This window comes from Chiloscyllium punctatum, chromosome 33 (genome assembly GCF_047496795.1).
Source record: "Chiloscyllium punctatum isolate Juve2018m chromosome 33, sChiPun1.3, whole genome shotgun sequence".
NCBI lineage: Eukaryota > Metazoa > Chordata > Chondrichthyes > Orectolobiformes > Hemiscylliidae > Chiloscyllium > Chiloscyllium punctatum.
The window spans coordinates 63,356,684-63,380,373 of NC_092771.1; the positions used below are offsets into that span (position 1 = coordinate 63,356,684).

The following is a 23,690-nucleotide window of genomic DNA, read 5'->3' on the forward strand; positions in this document are numbered from 1 at the left end:
GGAAAATGAGGAGCTCTTCCTCCAACTGTCGTGTCACTCTGGTCTGGCGATGGAGGAGTCCAAGGACCTGCATGTCCTTGGTGGAGTGGGAGGGGGAGTTGAAATGTTGAGCCATGGGGTGGTTGTGTTCGTTGGTCTGGGTGTCCCAGAGGTGTTTTCTGAAACGTTCCGCACGTAGGCAGCCTGTCTCCCCAATATAGAGGAGGCCACATCGGGTGCAGCGGATGCAATAAATGACGTGTGTGGAGGTGCAGGTGAATTTGTGATGGATATGTAAGTATCCCTTGGGGCCTTGGAGGGAAGTAAGGGCGGAGGTGTGGGCGAAAGTTTTGCATTTCTTGCGGTTGCAGGGGAAGGTGCCGGGAGTGGAGGTTGGGTTGGTGGGGGGTGTGGACCTGACAAGGGAGTCACGGAGGGAGTGGTCTTTTCGGAATGCTGATAGGGGAGGGGAGGGAAATATATCCCTGGTGGTGGGCTCTATTTGGAGGTGGCTGAAATGACGACAGATGATACGCTGTATATGGAGTTTGGTGGGGCGGTAGGTGAGGACCAGTGGGGTTCTGTCCTGGTGGTGGTTGGAGGGGCGGGGCTCAAGGGCGGAGGAGCGGGAAGTGGAGGAGATACGGTGGAGGGCATCGTCGACTACGTCTGGGAGGAAATTCCGGTCTTTGAAGAAGGAAGCCATCTGGGTTGTACGGTATTGGAACTGGTCCTCCTGGGAGCAGATGCAGTGGAGACGAAGGAATTTGGAATATGGGATGGCGTTTTTTTTACAGGGGGCAGGGTCAGAGGAGGTGTAGTCTACGTAGCTGTGGGTGCCGGTCGGTTTATAGTAAATGTCCGTGTTGATTCGGTCGCCCGAGATAGAAATGGAAAGGTCTAGGAGGGGGGAGGGAGGAGTCTGAAATGGTCCAGGTGAATTTGAGGTCGGGGTGGAAGGTGTTAGTAAAGTGGATGAACTGTTCAACCTCCTCATGGGAGCATGAGGCAGCGCCGATACAGTCATTGATGTAGCGGAGGAAAAGGTGGGGGGTGGTGCCAGTGTAGCTGCGGAAGATGGACTGTTCCACATATCCTACGAAGAGGCAGGCATAGCTGGGGCCCATGCGCGTGCCCTTGGTTACTCCTTTGATTTGGAGGAAGTGGGAGGATTGGAAAGAGAAGTTGTTTAGGGTAAGGACCGGTTCAGTCAGTCGTAGGAGGGTGTCAGTGGAAGGATACTGGTTGGTACAGTGGGAAAGGAAGAAGCGGAGGGCTTTGAGTTCTTCATGATGGGGGACGGAGGTGTATAGGGACTGGTGAAGATAAGGCGTTGGGGGCCGGGGAAACGAAAATCATGGAGGAGGTGGAGGTTGTGGGTGGTGTCCCGAATGTAGGTGGGGAGTTCTTGGACTAAGGGGGACAGGACCGTGTCGAGGTATGCAGAGATGAGTTCAGTGGGGCAGGATCAGGCTGAGACAATGAGTCGGCCGGGGCAGTCACGTTTGTGGACTTTGGGCAGGAGGTAGAAACTGGCGGTGGGGTTGAGGGACTATGACGTTGGAGGCGGTGGATGGGAGATCCCCTGAGGTGATGAGGTTATGGATGGTCTGGGAGATGATGGTTTGGTGGTGGGAAGGTGGGGTCATGGTCAAGGGGGCAGCAGGAGGAGGTGTCCCCGAGCTGGCATTTAGCCTCAGCGGTGTAAAGGTCAGTGTGCCAAACTACTTCCGCGCCTCCCTTGTCTGCCAGTTTGATAGTGAGGATGGGGTTGGAACGGAGGGAGTGGAGGGATGCACGTCCAGAGGTTGAGAGGTTCGAGTGGGTGAGAGGGGTGGAGAAGTTGAGATGGTTAATGTCACAGCGGCAGTTGGCTATGAAGAGATCGAGGGCAGGTAATTTATCTTCACACCTCTCCATATGTATTCTAACTTCAACCATACAGTGATCACTTCTTCCAAGAGGATCCCTAATTCTGAGGTTATTAATTATTCCTGTCTCATTGCACAGGGGCCAGATCTTGGATAGCTTGCTCCTTGTCGTTTACATTTCATACTGTTCAAAAAAACTATCATGTATACACTTAATGAACTCCTCAAGGCTACCCTGACAGAGCTGGTTCACCCAATCTACATGTAGATTAAAATCACCCATGGTAATAGATATGCCATTTTTACAGGCATCAGCTATTTCTTTGTTTATTGTCCATCCCAATGTGATGTTATTATTTGGCCTACACACTGCGCCTATCAGTGACTTTCTTGTTAGAATTTCGAAAGCATCATTTCTGTTTCCCCTAATGTAGAGCAATAACAACAACTACTTGCTTAATATGGAATCTTTCATAATGGAAAATCTCCTAAGGTGTTTCATGGATAATCAAAACATCGATTAAGGAGGATGATTTTAAAATACCTCAGCCCACACTACTGAAAAGAGGATAGAGGAGGTTCGGGAGGGTTTTCCACAGGCTTCTGCCCTTGACAGGTCCAATTGTGGAGTGATGCAGGTGGGGTGGGGTGGGTTGAAAAGGGAACGTGCAAAGGGGAAATGGAGGAGCGTAGGCAATGCATAAGGTCTTAAGGATAGAGGAGGTTCCAGACTGAGTCTGTCTGTCATAGACAGTGTGGCTGCCTCATGGAATTTGAAGCACCGCAATGGGCCCACGGATGTCATGTTAGTCAAGGATAGTATAACGGTGGCTGAGAGAACATTTGATGAGGACTTGTCTACTGAAGTAGTGTGGGCTGAGGTTAGAAACAGGAGAGGGGAGGTCACACTGCTTGGATTTTTTATAGGCCGCCACAGAGTTCCAGGGAGGGGGAAGAGAGGATTAGAAAAATTACTCTGGGTTGGAGTGAAAGTAACATGGTGGTCATTATGGGGGACTTTAACTTCCCCAACATTGACTGGAAATTCTATAATTCTAGTACGTTGGATGGATCAGTTTTTGTCCAATGTGTACAGGAGGGTTTCCTGACACAGTATGTCAAAGGGCCGACAAGAGGGGAGGCCACATTGGATCTGGTGCTTGGTCATGAACCGGACGAGGTGTTTGATTGAGGTGTAGGTGAGCACTTTGGAGAGAGTGATCATAATTCAGTTATGTTTAGTTTAGCGATGAAAAGGGATAGGTACATGCCACAGGTGAAGACTTATCGATGGGGCAGTGGCAATTATAATGCGATTCAGCAAGAATTAGGATGCATAGGATGGAGTAGCAAAATGCAGTGGATGCAGACAATGGAAATGTGGAGCTGGTTTAAGGAACAGATATTGCGTGTCCTTGATAGGTATGTCCCTGTCAGGCAGGAAGGAAGTGATAAGGTAAGGGACCCGTGATTTAGTACAGAAATTGCATCTCTCACTAAGAAGAAGTAGGAGGCTTATGTGTTGATGAGACAAAAGGTACAGATGAGGCGATGGAGACTTACAGATCAGCTCGGAAGGATTTCAAGAGAGTTAAGAAGAGCAAAGAGAGGACACGAGCAGTCTTTAGCGAATAGAATAAAGGAGAAACCTAAAGCTTTCTATAGGTATGTGAGGAATAAAGGATAGGGTAGGAATCGGGCCAATCAAAGACAGAAGTGGGAAGTTGAGTGTGGACACTGTGGAAATCGGAGAGGTGCGAAAGAAACATTTCTCATTGGTTTTCACTCAGGAAAATTAGAATATTATAGATAATAATGAGGTAGAAGATGTTAGACTAGAAAGGATCGAGGTTAGTTACGAACAGGTGTTATCAATTCTAGAAGGATTAAAGTAGACAAGTCCCCTGGGCTAGATGGGATTTATCCGTAGATTGTCTGGGAAGCTAGGGAGAAGTTAGCAAAGACTTCGGCTTTGATATGGAGTTGTCATTGCCTACAAGTTCGGTACCAGAGGACTGGGTGATTGCAAATGTTATGCCATTGATCAAGAAGGCCAGTAGAGATGACCCAGGTAATTATATACCAGTGAGCCTTACTTCTGTTGAAGGAATAGTTTTGGAAAGGATTATAAGAGGCACTATTTGTAATCATCTGGCAAACAACAATATGATTTCAGATCGTCAATATGGTTTCGTCAAGGGCAGGTCATGTCTCACAAACCTCATTGAGTTTTCCGAGAAGCACAGAGAGTTATAGACATGTAAACAGCTCGCTCCAAATTTTGTTGACTCACATTCCTGGGATGTCAGGACTGATGGCTGAACAGGGACTCAATCTTCGTTTAATCCTCCTTTCCTTTGGCTTTCTGAGCCGCTAACTATATCACTAATATTCTACCTCCCATTCCCTGTCCTGAATCTGACCCATATAAGCCTACACTTTCGTTCCCATCCCCCCTGCTAGACTAGTTACAAACTCACCAACAGAACTGGCAAAAGCCCCCACCAGATTTGTCTCAGCTCTGCCCGGGGTAACCGGTCAGGCTGGTATAGGTCCTACCCAGAAACAGTCCCAGTGCCTGAAGAATCAAAACCTTTCTCTGGTACACCATTTCCCTACCCACACATCCAGCTGATCTACCTTCTCATTCCTGCTCTCATTAGCACATGGCACTGGGAGTAAGTCTGACATTATTACATTTCAGGAGCTACATTTTAATGCATCGCTGCTCTCCCTATGTCCAGCTTTCAGGCCCCCATCCCTCTGTTTAGCGATGTCCTTGGTATCTGTGTGTTGCACGACCACGGCCTGTTTACCCTCCAGCTCCAGAATATCCTGCAGCCACTCCATGATATCGTGGATCTTGGCACCAGGGAGATTACATGCCATCCTTGATTCATGTCTGTGGGCACAGAAGTGCCTGGCTGTACCCCTGATTATTGAATCCCCTGTCACTGTAGCCCTGCCACTCTCAGTCCTCTTGTTCTGATCAGCAGAGCTCTCTGTGGTGTCATTAACCTGGCTGATGCTGATTTCCCGGAGAAGCCACCCCACCCATTCCCACCCTTACAGAATCCCAAGTGATATACAGTATCTGTATGAGAAGGGGATAACAACGGGGGACTCCTGTACTCACTTCCTTAGCCTTTTACTAGATCTGATGTTCACCCATTCCCTTTCTGCCTGTGTAACCCTCACCTGCAATGTGACTAACTCCCTAAACGTGCTGTCCATAACATTCTCAGTATTGCAGATGTTCCACAGTGAGTCCACTCTCAGCTCCAGCTCTGAAAGGCAGTTTCCCAGTAGCTGCAGATGGGAACCCTTGCTGCACAAATAGCCGTCAGGGACACGAGAAGCGGCCCTTGTTTCCCACATTGTGCAAGAGGAGCACACCACGGGTCTGAGGGCTCCTGTCACGTCTCTCTACATTCATCTAGTTACTCCCATTAAGAGAATTTAAATGAGTGAGTAACCTTCCTTCACTTCAAACATGTCCATTATAATAACAAAAAAAAATCTTTACTTAAGCTGATATGTCATACTTTAAAAACTTAAATACTCCACAGGTATCACTGACAAATTGGCTATTCCCATTGGGACTGTGAATTTCTGAAAGGCCTGAACTAAAACGGAGTTTCAGCTTCACCTTCTCCCTGTCTCACCTCACTATTTACACCCAACACCAAAACACTCATTGAGCCAAGCAGCACTCACAGTGCAGCCCTTTCATTGTCTGCTCACACCTACACTGTACTGTTCCAATGCACCTCAATGGGAGCTCAGGACCAGCAGTGCATCTTTCAATTCAGCCCTTTGTAACCCCAGAGTCAAAATGGACTTCAGCAGTTTCTGAATGAACAGACAGTTGTCAGAATCTGGAATGTTCCACCTGAAATGGGGCTGGAATTTGAATCCACGAGAAATTTGCAGAGAATTGGAAGCAGGGAATTTACAGATTAACATTACAAAGTGGATAATTGAGACTAAATCTGACAGTTCCTGCAAAAAGACGAGGTGTAATTTGGATAAATCTGTGCTCTCTCTCAGGCCAATACCTCCTTCCACAGCTGCAGGGCCAAGAATTGAACACATATCCCAAGGGTGATCCAACCATGGACTTGAACATCTTTCTGCTTTTGGCTTGACAAAAATATTGAAGATATTTTCCCACAGACAGAACAGACAAACCTTTCTCGTTCCACAGTTAAATCCCAATGATATTCAGATCCCGATGACTCCGCTGATTGTAGAAACTTGTTTATTGAGATCCCTGTCTCAATTAATATCCGATAAAATGAATTCACAAAACAAAGCTCACAGTCAGTGCAAGATGAATAGTGAAGGTAAACACTTCTCTCGGTATGTGTTTGATGTGTAAATGCTCCTCTTCAAATCACCCCGCCCCCACCCAGGAAGAGGACACGTGCATGCTCCTTGCTGTACCTTGCCCCAAATAAAGATGGTGGCTATAACCCAGGACCTCTCACTGCCTGAGGCCCAAGCCATCGTCCCCTTTGCTGCAAACGTGGGACCAAGAGTTTCTAATTCAGACTAACGACCTGCCCAGAGTGTAACTAAACCCTCCCAGTCTACACTGATACATTTCATCTGGTTTCTGCTGCCACTCTCCCCTTTCCGCCTCCTGCACACACCATGGGTTATCGCGGGTCCAGTGACCCTTCCTCAGAACCGATGACAGCTGGGAAAATTAGAATCCCTTCAGGAAACGGGCCCTTTGGCCTAACAATTCCACACCCACCCTCCGAGGTTTATCCCACCCAGACCCATTCTCCTACTCTATTACTCTCCATTTCCCCCGAACTAATGCACATCCCTGAACACTACGGGAACCTTAGCTGGGCCAATTCACCGAACCTATAGATCTTTGGGCTACAGGAGATAAGGGTTAAAGAGTAAATAATAGGTGGGGACAGAGCCCAAAGAGAGACAGGAACATTTGGAAAGATAAAGGAGTGGGAAGTTGGAAAGCTGTTAATGGAGGAGACAGGAACCTTCTAGCATCTCAGTGGCGGTGGTGGAAATGGTGGCTGATGATCTACATTGTGCCGGAAAAAAAGACCCTGAGCTTCCAGTTGCCTGCTCTTTAACGCACAAGCCTGTTCCCTGTCCAACATCTCTGTCTCATGCTTACTGCAGTGTTCCAGTTAAGCTTGATGCAAGCTGGAAGAACACTTCAGAACATACCAAATGGCTTCCTATTTCAAGGACTGCAATTTCCCCTCACATGTGGTCAACAATGCCCTCCAGTGTATCTCCTCCACTTCCCACACCACTGCCCTTGAACCCCACCCTCCAAATGCAACAAAGATGGAATCCCACCATCCTCACCTTCCACCCATATACAACGCGTCATCCTTTGCTCTTTCCACTATCAGATCCAACCACCTGAGATATATTTCCCTCCCCACACCTTTCAGCATTCCACAGAGACCATACCTTCTGTGACTTCCACGTTAGATCCACACTCCCCACCAACCCACCCTCCACTCCAGACACCTTCGCTTGCCACTGCAAGAAGATGAAAACCTGTGCCCACACCTTCCCCTCACCTCCATCCAAGGCACCACTGGATCCTCCCACATCCAGCAGAGATTTCCCTGAACCACCCAAACACCTCACCTATTGTGTCCCTTTCTCTCAGGACACCAAATTGTGGAATATTTCAGGGAACATTTCTGGGATACATCCACCAACCAAACCCACCGCCCTGTGGCCGACCACTTTGGCTACCCCCCACACCCTCCGCCACCACGCTGCCAAGGACATGCAAGCCCTCCATCCCAAATCCGAGCCACCCGACACCTGGAGGAAGAACACCTCATCTTCCACCTTGGGAACTTTCAACCACACAGCATCAAGGTTTCCTCATCTCCCATCCCCCAACTGATCTCAGATTAAACCCTCCAACTCGGCACTGGCCTCTTGAACAGTCCCACCTGCCCGTCTTCCTTCCTAATTGTTCATTCAACCCTCTCACCACGACCCTCCATCTACAACCACCTATTGCCAACCTAGCTCCCTTCCCCCAACCCCAAACACCCCTCCCTATTTATCTCTCAGCCGTATTCCACCACCCACATTTCTGATGAAGTGCTGACATGCCCAATACATCAATTCTCCTGCTCCTTGGATGCTGCCTGATCTGCTGTGCTTTTCCAGAACCACACTGTAACACAAGCTGGAAGAACAACACCTCACCTCCCACTCGGGAACCCTGCAATCCTCTGGCTTCAACATCAAATTCAATGATTTTAGGTCCTGAACTCTCCCACATCCTCGTGTCTTTCCCCCCTACACAACATACCTGGCCTTGTTATTACGTTGCCTACCATTACACACTACCTATGGTTAGCCACTAAGAGTCCCCATAAACAGCTATTCACCCTCCCCGCATCAGATCGTTATCCACTACTTTGTCCAAATGCTCTTCTCTCTCTCTTTGGACTCTATCCCCACTTATCATTTACTCCTCAGCGCCTACCTTCTGCATAAAAACAGACATTTTTTTCTCAGTAACATCAGTTCCTGAGGAAGCATCACTGGATCAAAAATGTGAACTGATTTATTTTCACAGATGCTGCCAGATCTGCTGAGCTTTTCCAGCACCTTCTGGTTGTTGTGTGTGATTTACAGCATCCGAAGTTCTTTTGGTTCTAATTTACCCGGAGTATCTAATTCAGGTCCAGCAGACTGAAACAGTGTTTATCAACCTTCCCAGTCCACACTAACTCCATCTCTCTCCCAGTATCTGCTGTCTCTCCCACTCCTTCATATTCAGTCCCCCCTCACAGTGACACTGCGCCTGCAAAGCTGATGGTCATGTGTTGGCCTGCTGGACCCACCCCTCATTCACTCCCATTGGCTGGAGGATCATGACACCTCTCCTATTGGTCTGAAGCTGTGTCAATCAGCCAAGCCCCATTGTGACCCGAGTAGTGAGATCCTCCCAGGTGTATCAGAGGCTGAGGGGTGACCTCATAGAGGTTTATAAAACCATGAGGGGCCTGGGTAGGATAAATAGACAAGGTCATTTCCCTGGGGTCGGGGAGTCAAGAATGAGAGGGCATAGGTTTAAGATGAGAGGGGAAGAATTTAAAATGGATCGGAGGGGCAATTTTTTTTTCCCACTGAGGTTGGTGCATGTATGGAATCTTCTGTCGGGAAGTGGAGGATGTTGGTACAATTAAACCACTTGGCATTTGGATGGGTGTATGAATCGGAAGGGTGCAGAGTGATATGTGCCAAGTGTTGGCAAATGGGTCTAGATTAGGACCAGTTTAAGCAAAGGGTTTATTTTCATGCTGTACATCTCTACGGCTCTGCCCTATGATGAGCTTCATCATTCACAGTGAATGGGTCAGTATCACAGAGCACAGGGGCTGGGGGCTATTCTCTCTCCCTCTGGAGATGGTGCCATTCAGTCCCAACTCACCTCCCGTTTGGATATAGCCCTCCAAATCCTTCTTTAAAAATGTTAAATTTCAAATTTGTTTTGGCAATAACTACTGAATCTGCATCCAGCTGTCGGTCAAACTGTTGCAGATGCTCAGAACTTAGTGAGTAAAATAATCTTCACATTTTTCTTTGCATTATTTGCCAGTTACCTGAAAATGGTTACTAAAAATTGTGACATTAAAAATTTCTCACTCTGTCTCTCTGTAAATGAAATACCCTGGAAACAAATCAACTCCTGGTCGAAATCACTGCTTAACCTTCTCAGCTCCAAGGAGAATTGTCTGACCTTCTGCTAACTCTCCATAAAAGAGAAACCTATCTTAATTTAAATTTATTAGTGTCATAGAGATGTACAGCACAGAAACAGACCCTTCAGTCCAACTTGTCCATGCCGACCAGATATCCGAAATTAATCTCTTCCCATATGCCAGCCCTTGGCCCATAGCCTTCTAAACCTTTCCCAATCACATATCCAGTGAGATGCCTTTTAAATGTTGTAACTGTCCCGGCCTCCACACTTTCTCTGGCAGCTCATTCCATACACGTGCCACGTTCAGCTTGAAACTTTGCTCCTAATATCCCTTTTCAATCTTTTCCCTCACGCCTGTGCTTTCTAGTTTTGGACTCAACTAAACAGGAATAAGACCCTGGCTGTTTACCCTATCCATGCCCCTCACGATTTTATCAACCTCTATGGTCACCTCTCAGCATCCGATTCTCCAGTGAAAACAGCCTCAGTCTATTCAGCCTCTCCCTATAGCTCAATCCCTCAACCCTGGCAACATCTTTGCATCTTTCCTGAATCCTTTCAAGTTTCACAATGTCATTCCAATAGTGGGGAGACCAGGACTGAAAGCAGAATTCCAGAAGTGGCTGAATGAATGTCCTGTACAGCCGCAAACTGACGTCACAACCCCTGTACTCAATGCACTGACCAATAAAGGCAAGTACACCAAATACTTTCTTCACTACCCTGCCTATCTATGATTCCACTTTCAAGGAACTATGAACCTGCACTCCAAGATCTCTGTTCAGCAACACTCCCCAGGACCTTCCCTTTAAGTGTAGAAGTCCCACCCTGATTTGCTTTTCCAAAATGCAGAACCTCACATATATCTAAACTAAACTGCATCTGCCACTCCTCAGCCCATTGATCGGAGTCTCATTGTACTCTCAGGTAACTTTGCTGTCCATTGCACCTCCAATTTTGGTGTCTATTGTAAACCTGCTAACCATAGCTCCTAAATTCACATAGAAATCATTTATATAAATGGCAAAAAGTAGTGGACCCAGTACCCAGCCTGACAGCATATTGCTCATCACAGGCTTCCTGTCCAAAAGCACCCTCCACTATGACACTGACTGCTCAGCAAGGTTCGAGCTCATGGCATACAGGGAGATCTAACCATTTGGATACAGAACTGGCTCAAAGGCAGAAGACAGAGGGTGGTGATGGAGGGTTGCTTTTCAGACCGGAGGCCTGTGACTAGTGGAGTGTTTCAAGGATCACTGCTGGATCCACTACCTTTCATCATATATATCAATGACTTAGATGTGATCATAGGAGGTTTAGTTAGTGAGATGACACCAAATCTGGAGGTGTAGTGGACAGTGAAAAAGATTACCTCAGAGGACAATGGGATCTTGATCAGATGGGTGAAGGCGGAGGAGTGGCATTTTGGGAAAGCAAATCTTAGCAGGACATATACACTTAATAGTAAGGTCCTGAGGAGTGTTACTGAACAAAGAGACCTTGGGGTGCAGATAGATAGGATAGTGAAGGCGGCATTTGGTATGCTTGCCTTTATCGGACAAAGTATTGAGCACAGGAGTTATGAGATCATGTTGCAGCTGTACAGGACATTGGTTAGGCCACTTTTGGAACGTTGTGTACAAATCTGGCCACCCTCCTATTGGAAGGATGTTGTGAAACTTGAAAGGGTTCAGAAAAGATTTACAAGAACGTTGCCAGGGTTGGAGGATTTGAGCTCGGCTGGGGGTTGAATAGAGGTTGAATGGATTGGGGCTGTTTTCCCTGCAGCGTCAGAGGCTGAGAGGTGATCTTATCGATGTATATAAAAACATGAGGTGCATGGATAGGATAAATAGACAAAGTCTTTTCCCTGGCGTGGGGGATCCCAGCACTAGAGGGCATAGGTTTATGGTATGAGGGGAAAGACTTTAAAGAGAATCGAGAGGCAACGTTTTCACACAGAGGGTAGTACGTGTATGGAATGAGCTGCCAGAGGAAGTGGTGGAGGCCATTATGATTGCAACATTTAAAAGGCATCTTCATGTGTATACGAATAGGAAGGATATGGGCCGGGTGCTGACAGGAGGGACTAGATTACATTGGGATATCTGATCAGCATGTACTGGTTGGACCGACAGGTCTCTGTTTCTGTGCTGTCCATCTATGACTCTTTGACCTTCCAGCCAATTCCGTATCCAAACAGCTAGTTCTGCCTGAATTCTATGGTATTGAACCTGCTAACCAGTGTGTTATGTGAAACCTTGTGTCTTTCTCAAGTCCAAGTTAATGATTTCAATGCACAAAGCCATGCTGACTCTCCCTAATAATTTTTTGCTTTTCCAATGACATGTAAATCCTGTCCCTGAGAATCCCTTCCAACAGCTTCTCTGCCACTGACTTCAGGCTCACCGATCTATAGTTCCCTGGCTTTTCCTTACCACCTTTCTCAAATAATGGCACCCATCTTCCAGCACCTCACCTGTGGCGATCGATGATACAACTATTGCAGCGAGGGGCCCAGCAAAAGCTTCCCTATTTACCCACAAAGTTCTGGGATAAACCTGATCAGATTCAGGGATTTATCCACCCTTATGCATTTTAAGACATCCAGTACCACCTCCTCTGTAATATGTACACTTGCCAAGTTATCACTATTTATTTCTCCAACTTCTCTAACTTTCATATCCTCTTTCAGTAAAAACTGACATGAAAGAATTACAGAATCTCTCCCACCTCCTGCTGTTCCATAGACAGTCTTGTTGATCTTTGAGGGTCGCTATTCTCTGCCTAGTTATTCTTTTGTCTTTAGTGTGTTTGTAGAATCTCTTTGGATTCTCCTTAAACCTATTTCCCAAAGCTATCTCATGTCCCCTTTTTTGCCTCCTGGTTTTCCGCAAGTATACTCCTACTGCCCTTTTAGTCCTCTAGGGATTCACACAAACACAGTGGGGTCTGTACCTGCCATATCCTTCATTTTCTTGACCAGAGCCTCAATCTTACAGGTCATGCAGCATTCTCGACGCCTCCCAGCCTTGGCCTTAACAGGAACATACTGTCTGTGTACTCTCATTGTCGCAGGCCTATGGAGGCAATGGCAGATGAGGACAGAGAAACAATCATTATCAGTAAAGAGGGAGTGTTGGGAAAGGGAACAACTCATCGTTATCTCTATAATTCCTCTCTAGCCTCAGAACTATCACTATCTCTGGGATCAAAGACATCTCAATCTCTGCAACATCCTCCAATATCTAATCTCCTCCAGTCTCAACACAATTCTATCTTTAATCTTGTCCACCCTCACAAATCTCTGTGACGTGCCTTTCTTTAATTCCAGCCTTCAGGATAACCCATTTTTATTTCAGATTCCTGCACCCAGAGCTCCACAATGTCCCGCTTAACCTCTGTCACATTTTCCTCCAAAAAACATTAATCAATCACGTATCATCTATTCTCATATCACCTTCTCTGACCTGGTTTCTATTGTGGCTTGTCATATTCCTATATTACGCGTCTGTGGTCTACAGGACGGAAAACGGTTTTGTGGTCCATTGGGTGTAAAGAAATCTCCCAGATGACTATTTTAATCCCATTTTCCAGCACAGAGCACATAGACCTGTCAGCCTTGGCCTTGCAATTGTGTTCCTAAATAGATTTTAAATGCCTTCAGGATTTCTGTCTCTCACTCTTCCAGACAGTGAGGTTTAGTGCAACTGTTGCTCTATGCTATCACCCACAGGGTTCAGAGCAGCTGGGTCTGTGCGAACCACAGATCGCCCACACATTGTGAAGGATGGCAGGGTCCCTGAGACAGGGCACAGGAGATTGACCAGGATGGTTCAAGGAATGGGGGATTTTAGTTGCAGAATTTGTGGGGCTTTTTTAACATTAATTGTTCACGTGACATGTGTGTTGCTAATACACATCAAGAACAACCATCCGCAATTAATTGACTCTCCTTTTCAACCTCTCCCCTTGCCTATGCTCTGGTAATATTCAGGTTAACCACTACTAGACATCTCTCTCTAATGAGAGAGCAGTCCTGTGGTCGGGTAGGACAATGCTGACTTGATCTTTTACACAGCGATGCCACTGTGCCTCGAGGGTGGAGAAAGGGAATGCTGAAGGTGGTGGATGGGAAACCACTCAGGTACAGTACTTTATCCTGGAGGATGTTCACTTTCTTTAATATTGTTGGGGGGGGGGGGGGGGGGGGGGTGCACTGATGCAGGCAAGTGGAGAATGTTCCAACACAATCCTGATGTGTACCTGATAGAGAGCAAATAGACATTGGGAAATCAGCGGTTTGGAAAAACTGAGTGTGTTCTCCTTGTAGCAAAGGAAATTTGGGGAGCTGTGACAAAAGTTTACAAAAGTTACATATTATAATAATAAACCTTACACCCATCAGCTCATTATACAAGGATTACAGAACACATGTTGAAGATATGGGAAGATCTATTGAGAGGATAGTTTGATTCAAAGGAGAACTTTTATTCAGCAAATGGTATTGATCTGGAACACAATACTCTCACACAATATGAATATCCAGGGCCTGATGTATTGAGTAATTCTGTCAGTTTGGCGTTACAATGACTGAGATTACCATCTGAATATCTGCCTGTAATACAAGTTTATAAAATCCGTCACTGTCAGTTCAAGTTTGAAACGCATACACTCCCCTCCTCCTGGCCCAGGAGGACTGTACACATTACCCCTGCTGGAGGTCAGCAGGCACTTCAAGGGCAAATCTATGTGGGTTTCTATGAGTTTCCACCTTGGGACTTCATGTGACTGAACATGGGATAGAATGTCCCAAGATTCAATGAGTTATCGAGAGCAGGATTTGCTTCCTTTTCTTTCCTTTCCTTCCATTCTGCCGCTGTGTCTCCTCAATAAGACGTGGGGTGTGAAAGGCTCATGCACCTTGATGGGCAAGATGTCTCCATTCTGACCAATGGGCAACAAGCTCCTCCCAGTCATGAAACAGAGTATCCCTGAAAGATAGCAACTGTGTATGCTTCCCACTGCCCCGTGCTCACAGGACATGTTTCGAATAATGAGGGGGGAAATCTCCTAGAAAAGGCATAACAGGAAAGTTCCAAAAGGATTATAAACAGTTTACAGAGAGATATTCACAGGAAACGTGGGCAACAAGTTGGAAAATAGAGTATAACTTGGGAAAAACTGTAGAAAGCTGCACCACAAAGGGACTGGGGGAAAATGAGCAGGAAACACAGAAAGCGAGCACACAGTTACAACAGGGAATCAGGAAAGGGAATGGAATGTTGTCCCTTATTTCAAAGAGTTTGCAATATAAGAGTTTGGAGTATATACCTTAGGGCAACTAAACAAATGGCAAGTGAGACCACATCTGGAGTAACGTGAACAGATTTGGTCACTTTATTTAACCAAATAGAACATTTCAGAGAAGATCCATTGGGATGATCCCTGTTTTGAAGGGATTATTCTGTAAGCAAAGGCTGAATAAGTTGGGAATATACTCACTGGACTTTGGAAGAATGAGAGGTGATCTCTTTGAAACATACAGGATTCTGTCAAGGTTTGACAGGATAAATATGGAGAGGATGTGTCCCATTACGGGTGAGTCTTGAACCAGATTCTGGGTCAGTCGTGGAATCAAGGGTTCTCTTTCAGATTTGTCAAGTTAAAGGCAACACCGACACAGGTTAGGGTTTCAGTAGCAATGGAGCTGGGGTGAGAAGGAGACAAGCAACGTTTTAGAGATTGGAATTCCTGGTGTTTGTGATTGTGTAGATGTCTGATCAGAAGGTCACCTTGGGGTCAGATATGAAAGCAATATTGTGAAGAATGTAGTTCTGCCTCAGACACTTCCCAGTGAGAGGGAGGGACACAGCAGGAAGGGAAATGAATTTGGAATAACAACTGAAGGCAATGGGTTTAACAATTGCAGTGTTTCATTGGAGTGAATTGCAGCTAATTGAAGCGTGGTAAGCAGTTTGATAACTGAGTAATAGTAGAGTAATGGAGAGGGATGATGGGGAGGGAGAGCTGGGCATTGTCAGTGTACATGTGAAACCTAACACAGTGCTTTTGGGCGATGTTACCTCCTGGCAGTGTGTAGGTGAGAAACAGGACGGACCAAGGATAGATCCTGGAGGGACACCAAATACAATGAACTCAGAGGAAAGGGAGAGTGGAGATGGAGCAGGATTTTCCAATGATGGTGAGGTCAAATATTAGGTTTTAGCAGAATGGGAGAGAAGGACATATCCAGAAAAGACAGACAGACAGATCATGGAACAAGATCTGTGAATTGCAAGGTTGGATTGGGAGGGGGGGGGGGGGGGGGGGGGGAGCGGTGACAAGCAGGAGGATTAGACAGATTTGGAATGTCCATGATTTAGCTACACTAGGGTAAATGGTCAAGATGACCTCTAATAAGGCTTGACAAGAGACTCGAGGAAATGCAAGTTTAGGACTAAAATGAGGAGCATCCTTGTGAGGCAGTTTGGCTCGGTGGGCTAGTGGAGAGGGAGGGAAGAAGCAGAGGCAGCTGATCGGATTGTCTCAATATTATGGACAGAGAAACTCCATGTGCTCCTCACTCTTGTTGTTGGAGGGGAGGATGGAGGAGACAGGATAATGGACAGTGTTTTTATTTCCAAAACAATAAACAAAGCCTGTGATAGTGATTCTAAAAATAAGTGAACAAACCTGTCGTATTTATCATTTATCAAGAATATTAAAATATACAACTGAAGTTCAGGTTTGAATCCCAAATTGGTAGAGGGTGGCTCTGAATTCAAGAAAAAAATACCTGGAATGAAGAAACTACTGTTTGCCATGGAACCATTGTCAATGGCAGAAAAACATCCCCAATGTCCTTGAGGGAAAGAAACCCGATAGTAGGCCCATCAAATCACTCATTGTATTAATCACTGCACAGTCTCAGCAAAGGAATGAAACTGGATGGACCACATTACATCTACCAATGCACTTGCAAATACAACCACACAATCAGCCCTCTTGACCCTGCAACTTCTGCCTCACTGTGGGCCAACAACAGCAGCAGAACTGTACTCCAGCCCAATCTGAAATCTCATGGCCTGATATCCCACACTTGACCATTAACATCAAGCCAGGAGAATCAACCCTGGTTCAATGGTGAATGCAGGAGGGCATGCCAGGAGCAGTACCAGGCATACCTAAAAATGAGGTGCCAACCTGGTGCAGCTACCAAACCTGCAAGCCAAACAGCACAAGCAACACCAAATAGAACCAACAGATTAGATCGGAGTTCTGCAGTTCTGCCACACCTAGTCAAGAATAGTGATGGACAATTAAACAACTCACTGGAGGAAGCATCACAGATATCCCCACCCTTACCGATGGAGGGGTCTCACACATTCATGCACCAGATAAGAGGACAGCATTAGCAGCGATTTTCAGCCAGCAGTGCCAAGTGGATGAGCCTTCTCCATTGGTCCCTGACATCACAGATATGGATCGACTTGGTTGAAAACTCATTTCAAATCAGATCAAGAAATGGATGAGTAATGTAAAGGCTCGGGGCCCTGCCAATATTCTGGCAATAATACTGTTGGCTGTGCTCCAGAACCTGCTGCCCAACAAGACAAGTACTGCTCCAGCACTGGCACCTACCGACTTTGTGGAATATTGCTCAGGGATGTTCAACACAACAACACAGGGCAGATCCAACTCAGCCAATTCCCCTCTATCAGTCCACACTCGCTCAGCAGTGAGGTGATGGAAAGGGTCATCAACAGTGCTGTCAAGCAACTGCTCAGCAGTAACCTGCTCAGCGATGCCCAGTTTGGGTTCTGCCAGGGCCACTCAGTTCCTGAGCTTGTTACAGACTTGATTCACAAACTGACAAACAGCTGAATGAGGTGAGGATGACAGGCCAGACCCCCTCCAAGTCCACTATTTCGACTTCAGTGATATCACCTGACCTCACCACAGTCTCAGCTCATTTGCTGAAACTCTCATTCATTCCTTTTGTTAACTCAAGATCTCATTGTCTAAACCCACTCCTGGCCAGCATCCCACATTCACCCTCCCGATAATCTCAAGAATATTGAAAACTCTACTGCTGAAGTGCTCACTTGTACCAAAACCTGCTGATCAATCAAAAGACTCCCATTTATAAGCAACAACAATTTACTTTCGCACCTTTGAATTAATTCCTGGCTGTAATCATTCCTATCTCCCTGCACCACACACCTTTTCATATCTCAATAACTCATTTTAGTTCAGACTCTCAATGATGTGTTTATTTTTGAGTTCACCTGTGTGACTGTTTCTATAGACTCCAAGGGAACATGGTCTGGAATCCCCACTCTAACCCACTAAGATCTACTTTCTTCCTTTAAGGCATTCTTGAAAAACTGCTTATTTGGCAATGGTTGTGGTCACTGGACACAATATTCTCCATCTGTAGCCTTATGTCAAAACTTCTCAATAATATTTTTGTGAAATTAAAACTATGATGATTTGTACAGATATCTTCTACTCTTCAATATCACTGAGTGAATAATCTGTAATGTCTCTTACCCAACCACGTTGGAGGCGCACCTTCACCATACAAATTGCAGCAGTACAAGGAAGTCAAACATCACCCTCTCCACAGGCAACAAGGCTTTGGCATTGATCACTGGTTTCTGTGGAAGGAGAAATACACAGTTGATGTTTCATGGAGTGCAATATGAATTACAGGGAATGAAAATGGTGCAGAATTTGACTGTCAGAAATTGAAGGAAAATGCACTCGCTTATTGGAAAAAAGAATTCTTGACTGTCTAAGATATTGTGGAAAAAATAACCTGATAATGGAACAGCATACGGTCAGGAACCGGCAGCAGTGGACAATTCATTTACATTCCTGAAGAAGGGCTTATGCCCGAAACGTTGATACTCCTGCTCCTCGGATGCTGCCTGGCCTGCTGTGTTTTTCCAGCTCTACATTTTTCAATTCATTTACAAAACAGCTGTGAAAGTAATAGTAAAATACTATACAGAGCAAAACTACACCCATGAGAGACTGAGGAAGCTAGATAAGGAACAAGTGGACAGAGAACCCAGAGGTGAATCAGAGCAGAGTTCACTTTTATGATCCCACAGTCAAAGATGTCGAGCACAGAAACAGACTTCTTCGGTCCAACCTATGCCAACCAGATATCCTAACCTAATCTACCTAAATTAAATCCTTTTTGCCACTCCTCAGCCCATTGGCCCATCTGATCAATATCCCACTGTACTCTGAGATAACCTTCTTCATTGCCCACAATACCTCCAATTTTGGTGTCACCTGCAAGCTTATTAATTATACGGCCTCTATTCACATCCAAATCATTTAAAAGAATGATGAAACAAATCCAGAAAAAAGTCCATTTCTCTGGGTTTGAATGTGCTCTGTGTAAATCCTGCCCTATGACTCTTTTTACCAGGGAAAGCTGCACATACATCCCTCTGAACTTTGCCCCCTACAAAGCTGGCGGCCGCGCACGTGTCCAGTGAATCATTGCCCCGAATAAAGATGGCGGCGCTCACTCGGGCCGATTACTCAACGAGGCATATTCCCGTTTGCTGCAAAAACTGGACTGTAAGGTTCAAAGTTGTATCTTCCGATGTGTACCAAATGATTGTAAAACCTCTCAGACCATACCAACACCATTTCCCTCCCGCTTCCTGCTGTTTATTTCTTTCCTTACCGACATCCCCAACATTTGCGCCCACCGCGAGGATGATCACGTGGTATAGTCTAGTCCCGCCCTCATTCACTGATTGGCCGGAGGACCAACTGCCGCCAAGTCCTCCCCTGCCTATGTATTGGTCCGCCGCTGACATCAATCACTTCTTCAATCCAACCTGTCGATGCCAACCAGATATTCAAACCTAATCTATCTAAATTAAATCCTATCTGCCTGTCCTCAGCCCATTAGCCCATCTGATCAATATCCCACCGTACTCTGAGATAACCTTCTTCATTGTCCACAATACCAACTGTTGGCTGGAGCTTGCGCACTGCTTCGTGGCTTTTGTTGCTGTTTCTCAGTTACAAGAGTTAAAAATCACACACCCACCTGATGAAGGACCAGCAAAGTAGTGCTTCCAAATAAACCTGTTGGACTATAACCTGGTGTTCTGTGAATTTTAATTTTGTCCATCCTAATCCAACACCAGCATCTACAAGTCACGAGTGAGGGAGGAATGCATAACATAAGAACAAAAGATCTTGGAAAAGGAGAAGGCCGTCCTGCGCTTCGAGCCTGCTCTACCATTCGATAAGATTATGGCTGATCATTTTGTGGATGCAGAACCATTTACCCACGTTCTCACCATATTCCTTAAATAGTTATTTCCTTTTAAAAAAAAACTAACTTAGCTTTAAAAACGTTCATTGAACTAGCATCAACTACTTCCCTGGGCAATGCACTCCATCGAGGTCAAGACATTCCTTCTCAATTCACTCCTAAATTTGCTGCCTCTAATCTTATGCTGATGCCCTCTTGTCCTGGCTTCATCTGCCAGTGGAAACATCCTCTCTACTTCTATTTTATGCATTCCATTCATTATTTTATATATTTCCCATTCTTCTGAATTCCAATGAATATAATCCCAATCTACTCCGTCTCTGTTAAGCCGAACCCCTCACCTCCGGAATCAACATAGTTAATCTCTTCTGCACCCCCTCTAGTGCCAGTACATCCTTGAGCACGTAAGGAGGTAAAAACTGCATGCAGTACTCCAGGTGTGGCCTCACCAGCACCCATTATAGCGAGAACATAATCTCTGCTTTTAAACACAATCCCTTCAGCAATGAAGGACAAAATTCCATTTGCCTTCTGAATTGATTGTTACACCTGGTGACCCACCCTCCTGCAGAAGAATATTCAGGTGCCTCTGCATAGCAAATAATGTAACTTTTTTTAAAATTCAAGTAATCATCTTTTTATTAATGTTACTCCAACCAAAGAGTATGACTTTACATTTATAAAAATAATATTCCACTTACCAAACCATTGCCCACTAACTCAATGTATCTATGTTCCTCTGCAAAGTTTCCCAGTCCTCTGCACACTTTCTCCTGCTACTCATCTTAGTCTCATATGCAAACTTTGACACCCGACATGTGGTCCCCAACTCCAAATCATCTGCATCAATTCTAAATAATTGCAGTCCCAACACTGATCCTAGAGGCACACTACTAGTTACTGATTGCCAGCCAGAATAAGGCTTATTTATCCCCACTCTTTGCTTCCTGTTAGTCAACCAAATCTTCTATCCATGCTAATACTCTATCCCATGCACCCTTATATAATGCAACAGCCACTTGTTGAAGGCCTTTTGGAAATCAAGGTACACCGCGTCCACTGGGTCCCTGTTGTCCACCTTGCTTGAAATGTCTTCTTAGAATTCCAAACGATTTGTCAAGCATGACCTGCCCTTCATGAATCCATGCTCTGTCTGCCCAATGGGACAATTTCTATCGAGATTCCCTGCTATTTCTTCCCTGATAATAGATCAACGCATCTTTCCAACTGCAGAGAATAAGGTAACTGGCGTAGAATTCCCTATCTTTTGTCCACCGCCTTTTCTTATAGTCCTTCCTTTTCACTGAAATATGCCTTTGCTGAGCACTTCCTAAAATGTCTTTGAAAATCTTTCACTGCTCATCAACTGTCCCACCATAAAATCTTTGTTTTCAGTCTACTTTATCCAGGTTCTCCCTCATTCTATTTTCCCCGTGTTCAAACACAGGAACAAGATATTAAATTTTATCTTCAAACTTTCCAGATGTACTCTAAATTCAACCATACAGTGATCACTTCTTGCAAGAGGATCCCTAATTCTGAGGTCATTAATTATTCCTGTCTCATTGCACGGGGGCCAGATCTTGGATAGCTTGCTCCTTGTCGGTTACATTTCATACTGTTCAAAAAACTATCATGGATACACTTAATGAACTCCTCAAGGCTACCCTGACTGAGCTGGTTTGACCAATCTACATGTAGATTAAAATCACCCATGATAATAGCCGTACCATTTTTACAGGCATTAGTTATTTCTTTGTATATTGCCCATCCCATTGTGATGTTATTATTTAGCCTACACACTGTGCCTATCAGTGACTTTCTTGTTAGAATTTTGAAAGCATCATTCCTGTTTCTCCTAATGTACAGCAATAACAACAACTACTTGCTTTATATGGAATCTTTCACAACGGCAAATCTCCTAAGGTGCTTCATGGATGATCAAAACATTGATTGAGGAGAATGATTTTAAAATACATCGTAACGGAGGAGAGAGAAGGTTAGGGAGGGTATTCCACAGACTTCTGCTCTTGACAGCTCCAATTGTGGAGTGATGCAGGTGGGGTGGGTTGAAAAGGGAACGTGCAAAGGTGACATGGAGGAGCATAGGCAGTGCATAAGGTCTTAAGGATAGAGGAGGTTCCAGACTAAGTCTGTCTGTCATAGAAAGTATGGCTGCCTCATGGAATTTGAAGCACCGTAATGGGCCCATGCATGTCATGTTAGTCAAGGATAGTATAACGGTGGCTGAGAGAACATTTGATGAGGACTTGTCTACTGAATTAGTGTGGGCTGAGGTTAGAAACAAGAGAGGGGAGGTCACACTGCTTGGATTTTTTATAGGCCACCACAGAGTTCCAGGGAGGGGGAAGAGAGGATTAGCAAAATTACTCTGGGTAGGAGTGAAAGTAACATGGTGGTCATTATGGGGGACTTTAACTTCCCCAACATTGACTGGAAATTCTATAATTCTAGTACGTCGGATGGATCAGTTTTTGTCCAATGTGTACAGGAGGGTTTCCTGACACAGTATGTCAAAGGGCCGACAAGAGGGGAGGCCACATTGGATCTGGTGCTTGGTCATGAACCGGACTAGGTGCTTGATTTAGTTGTAGGTGAGCACTTTGGAGAGAGTGATCATAATTCAGTTATGTTTAGTTTGGCGATGAAAAGGGATAGGTACATGCCACAGGTGAAGACTTATCGATGGGGCAGTGGCAATTATAATGCGATTCAGCAAGAATTAGGATGCATAGGATGGAGTAGTGAAATGCAGTGGATGCAGACAATGGAAATGTGGAGCTGGTTTAAGGAACAGACATTGCGTGTCCTTGATAGGTATGTCCCTGTCAGGCAGGGAGGAAGTGATAAGGTAAGGAAACTGTGGTTTACCACAGAAATTGCATCTCTTGTTAAGAAGAAGTAGGAGGCTTATGTTTTGATGAGGCAAATGGTACAGATGAGGCGATGGAGACTTACAGATCAGCTAGGAAGGCTTTAAAGAGGGTTAAGAAGAACAAAGAGAGGACATGAGCAGTCTTTCGCGAATAGAATAAAGGAGAACCCTCAAGCTTTCTATAGGTATGTGAGGAATAAAGGATAGGGTAGGAATCGGGCCAATCAAAGACAGAAGTGGGAAGTTGAGTGTGGACACTGGAAATTGGAGAAGTGCGAAATGAATATTTCTCATTCGTTTTCACTCAGGAAAATTAGAATATTGTAGATAATAATGAGGTAGAAGATGTTAGACTAGAAAGAATAGAGGTTAGTTTCGAACAGGTGTTATCAATTCTAGAAGGATTGAATGTAGACAAGTCCCCTGGGCTAGATGGGATTTATCCGTAGATTGTCTGGGAAGCTAGGGAGAAGATTATCAAAGCCAAAGTCTTTGCTTTGAGCTGTCATTGCCTACAAGTTCAGTAACAGAGGACTGGATGATTGCAAATGTTATGCCCTTGATCAAGAAGGGAAGTAGAGATGACCCAGGTAATTACATACCAGTGACCCTTACTTCTGTTGTAGGAAATGTTTTGGAAAGGATTATAAGAGACACTATTTGTAATCATCTGGCAAACAACAATATGATTTCAAATCGTCAATATGGTTTTGTCAAGGGCAGGTCGTGTCTCACAAATCTCATTGAGTTTTTTGAGATGGTGACCAAGCATATAGATGAGGGTAGGGCAGTTGACGTGGTATACATGGACTTCAGTAAAGCCTTTAATAAGGTTCCACATGGTAGGCTGTTAGAGAAAATGCAGTGACATGGAATTGAGTGTGATTTAGCAGTTTG

At 45.2% G+C, this 23,690-nt stretch overlaps 1 long non-coding RNA gene across 3 annotated transcripts in view; it reads right to left on the reverse strand.

The window, feature by feature from the left end:
- The window catches only part of LOC140458559 (uncharacterized), a 44,535-nt gene that overhangs the window by 19,134 nt on the left and 1,711 nt on the right, over positions 1-23,690 (reverse strand). For 2 of the 3 annotated variants that reach the window (XR_011953537.1, XR_011953538.1), the window contains exon 2: positions 18,139-18,245. This is a non-coding gene — a long non-coding RNA (uncharacterized lncRNA). Of the gene's footprint in view, positions 1-18,138; positions 18,246-19,294; positions 19,352-23,690 lie in introns of those variants that run through there. The other variant, XR_011953539.1, reaches the window with a different exon arrangement.